Genomic DNA, 12,285 nt, shown 5'->3' on the forward strand with positions numbered 1-12,285 from the left:
CCAGTCGGGGATTACAGTTTAATCTGACCAAGACGAGATGGGTCTCCACGTCCACGCCCGTCACTGCGGGGGTTAAAATTTGATTCTGTTTCAGCGAAGACTGAAGCGCGACTACGTTTTCCTAACGGGTTTAATCCCAGGACAAAGACACGTTGAGGTTGTCCAGCCGGATAAACGCCAGCCATCAGCTGCTTCAGTCCTGGAAACATTTGTTTATCAGCTGATTGCGACTCTTATCTGTCAGGATGGACCCGCTTTGGCCGTCCAGAGTTTTCCCAATGGCCTGCCGTACGAAATGACCCACAGGTTGCGGCTCAATTTTTTTTTTTCTCTGTCTCCGTGACAAATACGTGCACGCAGGTGCCGGAAGAACACACATGTAGTACTGAGTTTGAAATACAAATACTTATTTTAAAAAGGCTTGTATCCAAGTACTCATTCAACCTCGCTGAGTCTTTTATTCCTCCCCATCCGCAGCGGAAGCCCCTTCACCTTCATCCATGTTGTCACTGATGTCAGTGCCGTTACTCCTCCGGTGACACGACGCGACGTCGCGACATCGCCTCTTACGTTGATATTTGCCTGTCGTGCATCAAAAGTAACAGAAACATTCAAGGAGCAGGGAGTAAAAGTAGAAAGTTTGATAACGAATGGAAAACTGTTTACATTCTCAAGATTGAAGATGGATGAGAGCACTGAGAGGTGTTTCTTTCTTCTTTTTTTTGGAGCTAAAAGTCAAAGACAAAGGAGCAAACCACTTTGCTAATGTGGCTGATGTCACTTCTGCATCCTGCCTGCCATTCGCGTCATAATTCCCACCCCTTGGTCTCCAGGATATTTCTAAAAACATATTTATCACAGCAAACTTGAGGCAATTAATGTCTTGAGCTCACTAGTCTTGTATATTTAGCTGGAAGCTAATAGCCACTCTGGCAGCAACTACAAACACAAACTAAACTGTCCTCAAACGTCCACTTACAAACTTTCACCTGCGTCACGTGGCGTTTTCTTTTCTCCCAGCTGTGTTCTCAGAGAGCAAGAAAACAACCCCTCTGGTTTGGCTAACTTCAGGGGTTTTTGTTTGTTTGTAAAGCACGGCTAGCTTCAAGCTGAGCATACGTGACTGGCTCCTTCTGCATTCGGGAGTCTCAGATAAGTGACGCAGCTTGGAAAAAAATGTCCTCCTGAGCTCAAGACATTGGAAAACACACTTTCTGGGTGAGGTTTTGAGTTAAAAATCACACCTGAAATTGCTGTGTCATCAAAATGAAACCCTAAACCAGAGCTGACTTTCAACTTTTGGAGTCGAACTATGATCGTATTTCACGCTGAATTTTGGCAATCGCTACATTCAGGGTCAAGAAAGAACTTTTAGAAATGAAGTTGGTGAAACCTGAAGAAATGCCTTTGATTGGTTAAAAAAAATAAAATAAATAAAAGCAACAAATCTGAAACATTTATAAAACTTAAACCCTTTGAAGTGTTGAGCGCTGAACATTTTTGGAGCGCCTCATTAAAAATCAGAAAGACAACACTTTCCCCAGCACAATCGCCCTTCTTACTGTAATTTATTCCCCTTAAAGAAATGTGGGGGCGAGCGGTGTTTGGGTAGAGGGGGGAACTTAGTCTTTGGGTCAATAAAAATCAAAAAAGCTGTTATTGACTTTGAAGCCCTTTGCCGTTTGGGGGGAAACCCAAAACCGAGCCGATTGCGGTGAGTCGGCCTGGTTGAGGCCAGAGAGGAAATGCAGTGTGACACTAACAGGCTGATGGAGGAAGTGTTGATGGACTGAATTAAACAAGGGGGAGAGCGTCTGGGGGGGTGTCGGGTGGGTTTGTGGGGGCATGACACTAATGTTTTCCATTGACAAGAAGGAAAAGCCCCGCTGCTGTGCCACACACACACACACACACACACACACACACACACACACACACACACACACACAGACGGCCATAAATTCATGCATTTATTCGGGGAGAACGCTCACTCAGAGCCGGCAGCGGGGGCACTTTCCCATGCAGGGAACATAAACACAAACATTTGGTTTAGATGTCTGATTGAGAGATCCCTCCAGCCAGCATTTCACAAACTGATGTAATTCATGTTGTTGTTTTGTTTTGTTTTTTTACTTCTGAGAGCAGTCCAAAAATAAAACAGTGCTTTTATTAAAGTCTGAAAATGCCCCTAATTCCTGAAAATTAAAACAAAATTGAACATATTTCAGGCTACTGTGACCCAGAGGTACACAAGCTGTCTGTTTCCAATTATGGCCTATAAGCAGTTTGAGGAAATGCGTGGTAACTTTAAGAGGAAATATCTTAAATGTCATTGATGTAATAGAGGAGCATTGTACTTTGTATAAACTGTGGGATCTGGGTTTTATCTCCCCTGGAAAAAAAAATGTAGCAGTGAAAACAAAGAGGAGGCAAATGTGGAGGGAATGTTGATGGGAAGGCAACCAGATGCTGAACAGAACAGGGGCAGACATTTTTCAGTTTCACCTTAAAGGTTCTTATGTGTGCTGTAGGCTTTTTACACGGGATTGTAAAATGTCAAACTCTACAACAGGAAGTTAACTAAAACGTTTGTGCTGTACTTCCCGCATTTTTGAGATGAGGGATTATCAGTTCCCTCGCTGTGGCCGACAGAGCCTCTCATCTCCTCCTCAACAGTTACGGAGTTCAAGACGCGTCTCTCAGTCCGATCTGTGTCTCGTTCGGGGTAAACGAAGCAGTTAGCATCACCATGGTAACCCGTGACTGCAGTTGGGCCTTCCAGCTGTTTCAGATCAGATCTAGATCCTAGGGGTCCAACGTGGAGCTCTGCAGCTTCATCTGGAATAACCATGAGAGGGTGGAGCCCTTGCCCTGACGGACAAGCACCCTCAGCCAATCAGATCAACGGAACAAACCATGTGACACCATTACCACGCCAAATGGTGAAAATGGCGAAAAAGTCTTTCCTGCAGAGAAACTCCTCTCCCGTTCTTATTGACTGTGTGTGTGACAACTGCACTCACGGCTGCATCCATGCTACTCATGTCAACGCTACAGCTTGTTGCCTGGAGACATTTCATACAACGGGAGAACACATCGGGGTTTGGGTGCTCAAAATGCAACAAGAACGCATTTCTGATCGGTTTCTAATTTCTCACGGTGGTTTTAGATCTTAGGGGTTCCATGTGGGGCAGCACGGTGGAGCAGTGGTCCTCACTGTGGCCCCCAGCAAGAAGGTTGTGGGTGGAGCCCCGGCTGGAGCACGGGGTCTTTCTGGGTAGAGTCTCCATGTTCTCCCTGTTCCTGCTGGGTTCTCTCTGGTACTCCAGCTTCCTCCACAGTCCAAAGACATCAAGAGGGGACCAGGTTAATCCAGACTCTAAATTGACCGTAGGCGTGGCTGGGAGAGCCAATGGTTGTCTGTCTCTATGTGTTGGCCCTGCCATGGACTGGTGACCTGTCCAGGGTGAACACCGCCTCTCACCTGAAGGCTGCTGGGATAGGCTCCACCCCCCCCCCCCCCACACACACACACACCACCCTGAAGAAGATAAGAGGTAGAAAATGGATGGATGGGTTCCACGTGAAGCTGCAGACTTCAACTGCTGAGCCAGGTTAGAATCATCTCACCAGTCTACCAAAACCAGCTGCCCTCACCCTGCACCCCCTGCGCTCCCCACTTCTGCCTAGCCTGATGAACCACGAGCCCTGAAAATTGTTACAAATTAAAAGCCGTGGAGTAGCGATTTTACACAGCTGAGTGTCCTTTTTGCTCCTTAAACATACGCGGACCAGTAGGTCATTCTGCTGAAGTCTTCTCAATAAACCCCATTTATATGGAGTTTGTGTCTGTGGTGTCATTCAACCGACACTTAGGTTCACCTCCTGCTGACAGGAGTGTGGATGAATAACAGAATCCTGCCGCTCCTCTAGACCTTCTATCCAACGCTGTCCGATCAAATGGATTAAATCATGATAGTGAAGAGAGTCCCTCCTCCTCTGATCCCACCAGGAAAGTTGTTCGGTGTCTTGGGACCTCTTTATGCTCAGAGGTGGTTGGGGCGTAACATTGAACGCACCTGAGCTTCAAATTACATTGATTTATACCCTTTGTTTTTTTTTATTTTTCGTGACAGTTACAACTAAAATATCATGAATTCCATCATCTTCTGTGTCTTTCCATCCACTTTAGGAACCTCTGAGTTCATCACCGCGCCGTTTGTACAGGATCATCTAGTTTGTGGTTTACTGAACTGACATTTCTACTCATTTTTCTTCTGACATGCCACCTCGTTCTGTCCTTCGTCTCTTTGCACTCAGGGATGAAACCGTCTTTTGAGCTACGGGCTGCTTTTCATATCTGTATTTGGGAGGAAAATGGCATGGGAGAGGTCACTGTTTGTGGACATTAACACCGAGTCAGACAGACCTCCCACATTCATCTAATAAAGCCGCTGCTTCACTCTTCAGGCCTTGATAAGGTTGTCAATCAGCTGCACATTTCTGCCGGTCTGCCTGGAAGCAGCAGCATATCTGTGGTTAAATCAGGCAATCAGAGAAACTGGAGCGGCGGAGAATTTATGGGTAAAACTATTTTTATTAGGTCTCTCTTTTAAGTTGTGGATTTGCTCGGCGTTATTCCTTGCTTTGATTAAAAGGATTAAAGTGAACTTTGATCAATATCATTCGAAACGATCTCATGTTGTCGAACTGCTGTTAATCCCCCCCCAAACTGTCAGACTTTATCAAATCAGCTGATGAAAACTTGACCAGAGTGGATTTTAGAGTTGGCCGTGAGTCACACGCTGAGACGCTCCGGCCAAAAATGGGTTGAGTTCTTAAATGCTCTTCTTATTCTACAACCTAGAAGAAAGAATCCTCCTGTAAACAAGAGTTCATTTAAAGGGTTACAAACGCAGACTGAATATTCAAGGGGATCAAAAATACCTCCACAGTGAAGAGATACTTCACCCAAAGGGTTTCGCTTTCAAGTACTCACGAACAGGCGCCTTTAGCTGGCAAAGACTTTCTGACTGCATCACTTCTCTGGGGCTCCAGAATGCAGAAAGAGCCGGCCACCTGTATTTTATCCAGTTCGACGCAACGGCAATCAAGCGCGGACCAACAAGCTGGTTGCACTTGGCACCGCACAGCTGAGTATGGTTGTACATTTGTTTATCTGCTGTAGCCGTTGTTAGCCATTGAGCTCTGTTGTTCGCCACTGAGCTCTGTTGTTCGCCATTGAGCTCTGTTGTTCGCCATTGAGCTCTGTTGTTCGCCACTGAGCTCTGTTGTTAGCCACTGAGCTCTGTTGTTAGCCACTGAGCTCTGTTGTTAGCCACTGAGCTCTGTTAGCCACTGAGCTCTGTTAGCCACTGAGCTCTGTTGTTAGCCACTGAGCTCTGTTGTTAGCCACTGAGCTCTGTTGTTAGCCACTGAGCTCTGTTAGCCACTGAGCTCTGTTAGCCACTGAGCTCTGTTAGCCACTGAGCTCTGTTGTTAGCCACTGAGCTCTGTTAGCCTCAAGCCAAACGTACGTAGCCGGCTCTTTCTGCTCTCTGGAGTCACACAGAAATAATGCATGAGGGAGAAAAAGTAGCAGTTTAAAGGCAAAATACACTTCTGGGAGGAGTATTGCTTTGAAGTAAAAAAAAAAAATTAAAAAAAATTTGAATTTCAGATTGTTCTGACGTCTCTGCTCGTATGAGCTAAGAGAATCTGTCGTAAACGCTGCTCCAGGTCACTCCTCCCATGAAAGGGAATAAACCCGGGATCTGCCACTCGTTTCCTAAAGGGGCGTGGCCGTAAAGAAACCCATGTGACACACACAGTGACTGTCTCTGTTTGTCCCACTCCTGATTTTCCTATCAGAACCAACCCCCCCTTTTGTCAATCTGGATCAAAGTCTGGTTTTGTCAAGTTGTTTTGAGTTGTGACAAGTTTGAAAGAGCGAGTCACAAATGATAGAATCCATTCTTCATCATGCCGATGTAAGAAATGTGAGGTGGTTGAGTGTTCAATCATAAAAAAGGATGCGGGTAATTATGGGATGGAGGAGAAGCCTGAGTTGTTTTTTCTGATAAAGTCTGTTTGTGCGGGTCGGTGAGTCCTGACTGGATCGCAGCAATCTGGTGGCAGTGACCCCGGCTCCCCTCTTTCACCTTTAGGTGTTGATTGCTTTCAGAGCCATAAGTCTAGATTAAGGGCTTTTCCCATGGAGATTAGACGATCTGGTTTAAAGCTGTTTCAACAGGTCGCTTGTGAGGGGTCAAAGGTCAATTACAGAGTAGTGCCTAATGGTAGCAAATAACGTCAATCACCCTAAATGGACCAGCGGCGAGACTTGTGCCCGACTTTGGGCTGGAATGTTGGGAATCCAGGGGTTAAGCTGGTGCCACTGAGCGGCTGACTGGACACACACAGTTCTTCAACTTGGTGCTGGTCTCTCTCTCTCTCTCTCTCTTCCACACACCCCAACACACACTCACACACAGAGACTTCCTCAATGCGACGCTGGACGAGCTCACTCAGCATCACCCATCAAGCCACATCATCAATCTTGCAGTGACCTCATTCAATTTGCGAAAAAACAAAACAAAACAAAATGTTTTCCTTGAACCCGTCATGTGACTCCAGCGAAGAAGACTGTAACAATGAAAAACTACAAGCAACTGAATGAAATTGTTTACTAGCTGGATTAGTTCATAACCATGCATCTACATTAATGTGGTGTAAAAGGCAGAGAAAATAATATTTTAAAATAATAGGTTTGATCCGTTCCGCTCAGAAACCTGAGTAAACAGAAGATAAATATCAGTAATCAACCATGCACAATTAAGAAAACGCAATAAAAACATGTAGAATGAGAAATATAAAAATAGAAATAGTACAAGCTAGCAAGCCGTAGTGGTAAGCTAGAAAAACATCAACAAAATGGTCAACATGTATGAAGAGAGACAACGTATACATAGTAAAACAAACAAACAAACAAACAAACAACAAACAGACACACAAACCGGCTCAAGAGAAGTACATGAAAACTTCCCGTCTGATTTAACCTGAAGTTTCACATCCCAGGAAATGTTTGTTATTCATCTGCAGGATCAAACTGACAATCTGTATTCATGATAAAAGAAATTAATAAAAAAACAACAACAACAACAACAACAACCTTTCTTTTAGGAAAAATGAAAAGGTGGAGAGTTCAAAGAAGAATTCCAGCATCACAACTTCCAAGTGAAAGACTTCATCGGAATTTCACGCCCCGGCTCAAAGAGCTCGACGTCCAGCGAGGGAGGACTGTTTTGGCCCAAATGGCTGCCATTCACATTTACGTACATGATTTCTTATTGCTGTCCCAAATTGACTCTGTAATTAATGACCTTGCCTGGGGTGGGCAAACAAATGACGATGCTCTGTAACCGTGACAACAGATGACTCATTCCTACCCACAGAGAGCCCTCACCTGGCCTGCCACGCGGCTCGGGCCAAGTGTGGGTTCCGCAGTGCCAACAACTATAAAAGTTTTTGTTTGGTTTGCATGTACTGGAAGTGTACTCTGGATGAACTCTGGGTTACATCAACACACGTTTTATACATCATCATCATCGTATCTGTGAAGGACAAAGCGACCACAAATAAGCCGCAGCGAAAGCTTGAAAGCGTCGTTTTCATCTGTTGTTCCTGGCCACATGCTAAAACAACCCCAACATGTATTGAATGACTTTGTAAAGGATAAAATACAAGTGGAAAATATCTGGCGACCCACAAAAATAAATATGCTCCTGAACAACATTAAAAAGCCTGCAGTCGTGCGGCTCTGTGGGCTCGTATGGCGCTTTGAGCCTGATGCTAGCACGCTAACGATGACAGCCTTGATGTTTAACAGGTATCACGGTAACCATGGTTACGTTCTTAGCTCGGCATGGGATTTTTTTTTTTTTTTTAATTTCCACAGTCTGACACAGGAGGACAAATCAAAATCATTAATATGATTTTTGTTTTGTCATTAAAGCTATGAGGAAAAAAAAGGAAGCTGTTTTTAAGGGGAGGGGTTACTTGTCAAAGGTCAACTGAGACGACCTCATCGGTTTTAAATCGTTTTGGAATAAATAGAATTAAAAGTATTATGACTGATGATTTGTGATCATGGACTTCATTCATTTCTCCTAAATGAACAATTATTTATTTTGTCATATTTGTATTTCAGAGACGACCTGTCTCATATTCAAGGCATCCTCCCAAATGTAATCAAGTACTCTTCAACAACTATAAACCTAACTATAATCTGATTAGGACTTTTTAAAAAAAAATGTAACCAGGATTGATTTTTTTTTTCATTGCCGTGTGACATCCCAATGACATTTGATCCACTCCTGCCCAGCCACTTTATTCTTGTTATATCTGAAGTCCTTGTCGTTACAAATTAGCATTAAGGTGTAACCCTTTGTCCACAGTGTCACTAATAACATTGCTTGATTTTTTTTTTTTTTAAGCTAATAAATTCCCAGATATTAGTTTTTGTATTCATAAACAAACTTTTTTAATGGTAAACCCTACAGAGCCGTACACACACACCAGTGTCCCACATCTCCAGTCCCGGTTCTCAGGCTCTCTCACATGTACGTGTTTGTTCGTATCCTCTCACTTTTATTCACGTCTTTCTTCGGCGCTGGTTGCCGTGTCCCTCGTCAACAAGTAGGATAAACTCATTTCTGTGCAACGCCGGTGTGCAAACACGTGCAGTATCCTACCACGCTGCAGCGCTCAGTGTCCCACACACACTGTTTGCATGTGCGGGGTTTTGTTTCCATGCCTCCCTCCGACTGAGAACTCCTCCGCTGGGAACTGTACACTGCAATCAGGCCGGTTTATGGCAGCCAATCTGCCATTCACCGAGGACCAAGATTGATGACGCCTGTCCTGACTGACTGGTAGTCGGAGCGGGATGTCGGTGTCCGACATGCACCGCACACTCGTAAAACGCTCTCCATCTGGTTCGGGACAAACAAGGCAACGTGTCCATAAATTCTTGGAGAAATTTAAATGTTGGACAAGTGAGGAAGATAAAAGATCGACGTGGTGCTTTTGAGTCTGAGTGATCAAACTGGCAAACAGCTGGAAGCGACTGCCCTCCTGGTATCCTTCAGCCATGTTGCCCTTTTGACCTGCTGACCAGACTACTTACATTAACTAGACACAATCTTCTCTCCCATGAATGCGGCGTTAACCACCACAGGCTCCCATTGACACTCAAACGGAAGTATTTTTACGGCCTCCAAGCACCACTGAACAAGTTTAAAGCAGCTTAATTGCGGCGTTGACCTGATTGGCAGCTACATGAATGTGTCATGGTGGGGAAGAGGCCACAGACTGTTAACTGCAGCGAGGTGCTAAGAGAAAAAAAAAAAAAAAAAAAAGGTTAATGAGCTAAACGCGGCCAGCTTTCAAGTCCTTTCTCTGTGCAAACTGAAAAATTTCACGAGAAGCGGCAAGATAGGAATTTAGTGGATCCTCCCTCTCCTGAAACTATGAGAAGTTATTCGAGGGTTTTCAATGTGTGACTTTCTACAAGAGATTCAAATTCATGTCTGGTACAGTAGTAACAGGAAATGAGGTAATGAGGGCCTCTCTGGGAGTGCACAGCATGGAGAGCAATGCACTGACCCATACCAACCCAGACAGGTCCACTGAACTTTAAAGGTGAATTGGATCAGGGCCCCTGCCCAGCCGCTCAGCCAAAAACCTCCTGATGAGGGCTTAGCGGCAGCAGTGAAAGCAACCTAATGAGTGACGAGTAATCAACACTATTACCAGCTTCATCCTGGCAGGCTGTGACGGCGCGTAGAGCCCAGCTCCCGGCTGGCTGGAGTGACTAATCAGGAGACGGCAATAGTTGGTGAATTCAATGGCGTTTGTATAAATCTTTGCCATAGAACCGGCTGAAGGGAAAAAAAAGAAAGAAAAAAAAAGAAAGAAGGCTTTGATTAATGAGCTGAGGTAGATTTCTCACTCGGGTCTGTAACCATCGGGGGCTCTAACCAAACTGATGACCTCACTGCATTTGACTGGCTGCAGTCCACCTTGCAACACGTCCCTGGCAATCAGAGAGCAGTGCCAATACAAAGGGCGAATCAAGAGCAAAAGCTACTCGCTGACTCCCATTAGGAGAGCCGGGCTGTGTTTCTCTGCTTTATTCTTGTTGTCGTGATGAGCAGAAAACCTGGTTTGAAGCTTTTGTCAGGATTCGGACACCCACACTTGACAAAAGCATTCCAGTAATGAAGACCAGCGAACACATCAATATAGGAAAAGTGTGGGTTTTTTTTTTTCCCCCTCTCAACTGGTTTCATGAAAACTTGCAGAGTTGCGTAACGCTGCAGACAGGAGGGTCCTCGGAGAGCGCAGACTTCAAACTTCAAGTTCTGCTCCGCGATTGCGTGGCCTCTTCCCGGATACTCCACCTTCCACCAACTTACGTGGAAACAAGCCTGGTAGTTTTTGTGAGCTACGAATGGAAGAGCCCAGGCCGATTTGGCTCACAGGTTTAGCTAAGTTAAAGCCATACTTCACCCAATAAATGTTTGCTTCTCTAGCAGTCGCGAAGCGGTGGCTCGAGCTCCTGGACAGCATTCTTTACCTCCTGCATTTCTTCTCTTAAACATCAGAATGCAGACGGAGCCAGCCACGTATATTAAGCTTGAAGCTAATGGCAACTGGTGGCTAACAAAAGCAAAGCTGCCCAAAAATGTCAGTTAAGGCACTTTTAGACACATCTTCCAGTAGGACTCACAACACAGGCTCAGTGCCATAAAAGACATCGGAGCTGAAATGCGCAGAAACAGAAGGTTTACCGTGCAGTGAGTTTGTTTTTAGCACAAGTAACAGAGCGTTAAAGAAGGTGTGGAGCGTACAGAACGATGCACTTTCAGTCCCCATTAGCTTTAAGCTACGTATACATGGCTGGCACTTCCTGTATTCTGGACTCGCAAAGAAGTGATGCACGAGGGGGAAAAATAGCCCATTGTTGTCAGGTCAACACCCCTAGTTTTAAGTACATGAGTGGCAAAACAAAACAGTAATCAACAGCAATCTGACCCGTATCCATTTATGTCAGGAAGGTACTTCAGGCTCATTTTACATGACCGCAGAAAGTTGGTAGTTAAATTCAATTTCACAGGAGTTCAACAACGAAAGAAACAGAGCTCCACACATGCAGCTGCAGCAGTTTCACCTTCTATCGTATATTTTTTGCGGGCGGGTTCTGTTGTCTCCAGGCCTTCAGTGACAAACCGAGTTCAAAAGTTTACACTCGGGCAGGATCTGTTGTCAGGACACTTTAAGCAACTTACGGACTTATAGAGCCATAATCCTTTGTGTGTAACTGATTTAATGAACAAAGTGAAAACAGAAGGTTGATCTTTTAATCTTTCTAATACTACAAGCTACTTGAAATACTAGTACACCACATCTCTTCCCCTTGATGTTAATCAGGCCTGTAAATCCACTGATTTTGAAGTTTCAGACTTATCAATCTTTCAGGGCAGAATAAAACAAAAGCAAAGCGCTCAAGGAGGATTCGTAATATATCATACTGCATACCTGTGGATGGAATCTCTAAGTAGTGTGTGTTGGTTAGCGTGTGTGTGTGTGTGTGTGTGCGTGCGTGCGCGCGCGCGCGGGTGTGTTCTGGCATGTGAAAGAGATTGAGTTTCATAAGGAGATCTGGTCGTTAATTCGCCTGTTTATCTGGAGTTCTGGACTAAATTTGAGAATAATGTATGATTCTTTCAGACATGTTTTATCTTCACCGTCCTCTCCGTCCACCTCCTCCCCCTCTCCTGAACTTCACCCCCCCAAAGCTCATCCTCCTTGCCAAATGCCTTCCAGTACAAAAACACCAGATTCTGCTGATTATCAGGCTAATGCATCATCACTCCCACTTCTCACGTTAGCTGAGCTGAAGCTAATCCGTGTCTATCCCTGCGTTCACCGCCGGTACCTCCTATTAGAGCGTCTACAGCGGCGTGTCACGGGATCCGCAAAACAAGACATCACTCTGATTCGAGGCATCACTTCGCATCAGGAGAAAGGGTTGATGCTCTGCAGCTGCTGTGGATGTAATGGACCAAGAAGAGCCGGGCCAGGTCTGGTTTCAAACCACACTGATGGTTTATGTTGGCCCCCAACCAGGGTCCAGAGTTCCCCACTTGAAAACGTCTCACTACCCATTATTTTGACTTCTAGCTCACTCAGACTCAATATGCATTCAACCTGCACATTGCT

This window comes from Aulostomus chinensis, chromosome 22, assembly GCF_037954235.1.
Source record: "Aulostomus chinensis isolate RoL2024-O1b breed Wild chromosome 22, RoL_Achi_v1.0, whole genome shotgun sequence".
Classification (NCBI taxonomy): domain Eukaryota; kingdom Metazoa; phylum Chordata; class Actinopteri; order Syngnathiformes; family Aulostomidae; genus Aulostomus; species Aulostomus chinensis.